The sequence below is a fragment of the Vicia villosa genome, linkage group LG5 (genome assembly GCF_029867415.1).
Source record: "Vicia villosa cultivar HV-30 ecotype Madison, WI linkage group LG5, Vvil1.0, whole genome shotgun sequence".
Taxonomy (NCBI): Eukaryota; Viridiplantae; Streptophyta; class Magnoliopsida; order Fabales; family Fabaceae; genus Vicia; species Vicia villosa.
The window spans coordinates 32,162,507-32,168,506 of NC_081184.1; positions in this window are offsets into that span (position 1 = coordinate 32,162,507).

Here is a 6,000-nt window from a genome sequence, read left to right on the forward strand (position 1 = left end):
TTTGCAAACCTAAAACTAAAGTAACATTAACTCAAGACAAAATAGGCTATAGAACGGCGGTGATATCGCAATAATCCCTGTGGATACGATATAAACGAAAAGTACACCACAATAATCTTTCAACAATTTACATTGATGCACAATATGTTGTGAAATTATGTCGTGAACGAAAAACTTCATGCCAACATAGAAATTTTACCATAAGTTTTCAATCTAATTTTTAACATGTGAAAATTCTTGAAGTGATTTATCATCTTATAAAGTATAATCTTCTTTCATCGGAGTATGATAGTTCTTTTGAACTATGACTTTAGATGATTACAATGTGAAATCCTTAGAATGATTTAACTTCAAATGAAGTATACTCTTTATGATTGAATATGATAATTTTTTTGAATTATATTGTTAGTGAAGACAATATGAATTCAAGTTACTGTACTATTTTTTAATGGTAAGTTATTATATTTTTTTTATAATGGAGTATGATATTTCTTTTGAATTATGATCGTATATGTAGAGAATAAAAGATCATATATCATTTTCAATCATTATAGAAATTGTTAATGTTGATTGAAAATATGCATGTTAAAGAAATTTTACATCGCCTGAAATATTAGTATAAAGAAAGAAGGAGATACGATATAGTTTTATATAACTATCCCCTTACACGTGAAAGAAAGAAAACACATAAAGGAGAAAGAACAATCAAAGCTAGGATAAAGATTGCCATACCCACTTTCGATAATTTTATGGTTTATGATTACACTCCACCTCTTATGTAGGACACCATATAGTTAATCAAGTAGGGTCACACATGATTCTATATCACATGATGGTATATTGATATGATATCTTCCACTAATGATTCCATTCCTTTCATGTAGATAGGAACAAAGAAAGTGTTGGGTCCAAGTCAAAGTCTTTAAGAGCCATGCCATTACCATGTGTGACATATAAAGTGATGGACATGACAATGAGTATGGTGGCAATATCCCAATATAGTCATAGCCATGTGCTTTTGTAGTTCACTAGTTGCATTTGTAGGAAGTATACTTCTGATGTTATAGGAAAGAGGATGGAAGATTGTAATAGACATGGTTTTTGATGATTATAAATACAATAAAAATATCCTAATTTTTGTTCAATGTATCTAAAAGTTTGTTAAGGTTGAGGTGATATGTCCAAATCAACCACATTTGCCACGAAGACAATGTAATTGGATGATAAATTTTAATACAAGGAAATTCATTTTTTAAAAGAAATTTAAAATGATTTAGTCAAAATTTATTATTTAAATAGAAAATTATTTAAAGCTACAAAAATTTATGATATATTTTAAGGTTATGGAAAATTGAAAAAAAAAAACATATATTGCCCTCTTCTATTTTGATTCCTCTTTGAATTTATGATTTAGAGTTTAGAAATCTACTAAAGTCAATAGGCAACATCATGTTAAAGATTATGCTGACGAAATCTAATAAAAGATTAAAATAGAAAAATCAAAATTCAAATGAGAGAATCGGTGTATTTCTACCAAGACATTTTTCAATAGGCCTCATACACTATTAAAAATAATATATTTTATGACAAAGTTTTTTACCTCTTTCAAAATAAAACTGAAGTATAATGTCAAAGCGTGACGTGCTATGTTTTATTTTTTTAATAAAAAAAGCCACATATTTTCTCGATTTTTAATATAATCGAGAGAAAAAACATTTTAGGACATGCTTGGAATCCCAACTATTGCAGTTTATGTTTTTATTTCTTTATCAGTGTATACAAAATGATTTATCCCTTCGATTTTTGTAATAACCGAGGGATAAAATAGTCAGATTTTACTATAAAAACACTCGTTAAACACATTTTATCCTAATCCTAACTTATATGTAGCCTCCCCAAACTCGTACGCATCATTTTTTGGGATGGATTCCAAGACAGAAAAAATATTCAATGTTCTTCTATCCTTCAACAAAACACTTTTTCCGCCCTTGTAATCTATCTCACATAATGGTGTTGATATTGATGTTGTTTTTTTGGAACAACGCTCAGTTAAAGAAGGTTGAAAAAGTTATCTATGATAGATTGCAAGTGTATAAAATCATTCTTGCTTCAAGTTAAACAAAGAGGGGAGTTCAAGTTTTGAAAAGATTAGAAGTTGGATGCATATAAGATATGCAACAAAATCTTGAATTACAACAACGATGATGAATCTGGGTTTGTTTAATATTATGTGTAAACAATGTAATGTCTAATTTTTTTATCAAAATCAATGGGATAATTTTGGCGTGATTATCGAGGATATTGATCACCGTCCTTAAACAAATCCTTGACATCCATTTCATGAGTATCAACATTCAAGATGCTACTATTAGTGATCCGCGTGAAACATAAAAAACTTTCATTATAAAATCATTTTGAATATCAAAAAGTAAATGAAGGATCATGAAGCGCTTGAAACTATCTACATCCACCACTTTAAGGTTTTGAAGAGCATTTGTTATGAAAAGATCTCTACGAAGGATTGTAAGAGCAAAAACTATTTAAGTTTAATGTTTGTGTTCTTATACATTTATTTGAGCAGAAAATCATTTATTTATCTAACTTGATTTTTGTTTTATTTCAGAAACAAATGCATACAAAATCAATTTGAAAATATACTACATCCAATATTTTCTCTTCCCCAAAATTTTATGATTCGAAGATCTAAAATCTAGATCTTCAGGGAAATTAATTTTTACTTTAAGATTATGTGTAAACAATGTAATATTCTAGATAAACAATGTAGTTTATAAAAAATTAATTTATTAATATTCTGTGAAAAACAATGTAACGAATTTTAAAAAAAATTATCTTACCCTCGGTTTTATTGATAAACCGAGAAGAATAATGCACTAGTTTTGAAAATGCAGATGTTGGGGTTCAAACTCATGTGCAGATAATTTAATCCCTCGAATTTGTATTAACGTCCGAGAGTTAAAGTGAGAGTTTTTCATGACGTCCTTTGTTACCTCGCTTCTATAATCGAGGTTAAATACATTTTACGTCAGAAGTGAAACGTGTTATTTGTAGTAGTGTATGACATGGGGCTATCTAAATATTAACCTTATAATGTATCTAAATTAAATTTAATAAATATCTAAGAAAAGAGTAATTTATCATTTTTCTCCTACTTTATTTAATTTTAATTTAAATATGTTATTATTAATCTTTGGATCTTCATATTTTTTCAACTTTTAAATTCACTTTTAAAATTTCAAAAAATTATAATTGGGTTCCTAATAGTTTATATAATATACAAAATAAACCTTTTAAATTTTCAAAAAATGAAAATCAGCCTGTTTTAGAACAAAACTGTTCAAAAACAAAAATAAAATAAAATATTTTTGCTAATCTAATTATTAAAATTTGTTTTAAATATGAAAAAAAATAAAAATAAATTGATAGATTATTTTCAAAACATATTTTAAAACATTTAAAAAGAGAAAACTTGTTTTAAAATATATTTTCATTTTATATTTTAAAACTGTGCAATATTACAAATATATTACTAATGAAATTATACCATTTTTCTTTGTTTCCTTTTTATCCCAATTTTTTTTTCAAAAGTTAAAACTAAAACCTCTATAACTTATTTTAATTTTTTTAGTTTTTAATTACAAATAGATGGTAGTCTTAAAATAATTTTATAAAATTAGATAAGCGAACAAATTATGTTTTCAAAATATAAATCTATTTAGAAATTGTGTTGTAAGCTAGTTCTATCTTTATCTCAAAATATAAATCTATTTATAAAAATAAATATATTTATAATTTTTAATATTTTTTATTAAAAATTCTCAATTATGATCTACATTTATATGTAAAAAAAGTCTTCATCTTACATGTTGGTCTTATAGGATTAAATTAGAGATTACTTTTTCCACCGCTCTTTTATTACGGTAAAAATTACAATTATTCATAGTATTTAGAGATATATCTCCGAACGCAGTCTATCTATACACACTTCAACACTACGTGATTAACACTTCAATTTACTTAAATTTAATTCGAAAATACAATGCTGTCATCATTCAATTATTGACCTCCAATTATTGATGGTGCTCATCATTCAATTCCCAAACTGAATGTTGTCATGGTATATTCAATTGCTCCCAAGTTCAAAAAAATAAAATGATCCAGATCTTTCTCATCTGATCTGGAAAATACAAGACTAACTTATTTTATCTGAAATGCTGGTATACAATATGACATATTTGCAAATTGTGATTTGTGATGCATGCTTTTGTGATAGGGTAGATAATTAGTGTGAACTGCAAATGAAATGGCTGTTCTTTGTTTTTTTCTGATTTCTTTTGAGTATTGTTTAGCTTTCATCTTCTAACTTTTCATGCCTCGTCAATATGAATTTCTCTTTATTCTTTCACAATCAAAATAATAAAATTGATGGCGGTTATATCTTGCAACTATTTCCAATCACACATTTTTGTCCTATTGGGTTCTGTTTTTTTTTTTTAGAAAATAATCTCATTCATTATATAAAAAGAAAGAGTACAAATATAGATAAAAAATGTGTTAGGGTATTTTTCATCCACACATTAACAACAACACTAATAATTAAGTCTAACAAGCTATGGACATCAAAAAACTTTGAGAGGTTAGAAATCAAAAGGAACTTACCAATCCAAAACTTTAATCTAATCAATCAAGCAAAGTTCTTCCGCAAGAGATAAATGAGTTTTGAAATCTCAATCTTTAAATCTATCCGTTACGGACCATATCTTTAGCTTTGACACTAGCTTTATCATGCTCAAATCGATTATCCAGGTTCACAATATTGATTAATTTCGCAACTTTTAGATGAAACAATTGTTGACTGAAAAGAGGAGTTCGATTTGCCACATCCCTAATAAGATTCTTACTCAAAAACACATTTCCTTTGTCCAAACGTCTTTAAGACATTTCATCAAATACCTTGAGTACAAACTTAAAACAACCTAAGCCTAATAACAACACACTCAACAAAACAAACCAAGCAAGAAAAAATAGAACCTACAACAAAACAAACATAATAAAATAAACTATTACATGAACAAACACATAAACTCCGGGTTTCCTTATCTTCCGGTGGTGGCGGCTCCGTTGGAGGTCGTTTTCCATGTTGATACGACTCTAGGCCATCGACTGGTGGAGGTAATTTTGGGGATGCAATCGATTGATGGTTGATTGCGGAGATGAGGAGGAGCTTGATGGAGGTTGGAGGAAGAAACGTGTATAGATCTAACATGGATGAGGATTTCAAAGGAATGAAAAGAGAGGAGGAAAAACTTACAGTGGGGGAAGACCTTCCATTGAAGAGGAGATGACCACCATAATGATTAGGGGTGTTCAAAACCAAACCAACCCAATAGAAAACCGCAAACCAAACCAAACCAAACCGAAACCGCAAAAAACCGCATTTGGTTCAGATTAGTTTGGGTTATCTTTTAACAAAACCGCACGGTTTGGTTCGGTTTGCGGTTTGTATTTTGTAAATCGAACCAAACCGCATTATGTTACAACCTACCTTTTATTTAACTCACATCCATCCCAGACTTAAATCTATTACACCTTAGCCTTATGATTACGAACAATTTTCTCATCCTTACACATATGATTTTAGTCCTGATCTTCTCAAATCTCTAATAGCATTATCGCGTCTTCTTTGCCACATACATCTTCCCTATTTTTCTATAATCTCTACTCTCTTATATTCTTTCTTTTTCACCTTCTCATTTTTTGAAAATGTTCCCTATTTCAGTTTCGTTTTTATCGCACATATTCTTCTCTAATCTCTCAACTCTTTTGTTTTTTCTTTTTCACATTCACTAATCTCTCTTCTCTTCTATTTTTTTGTTTCATTCTAATAATTTTTATATTGTTTTATACTATTATTTTGTGTTTATTATTCCACTTTTGTCTAATTTAATTTTTACATATTAAATAGAAAGTTGTTGTCAAAAT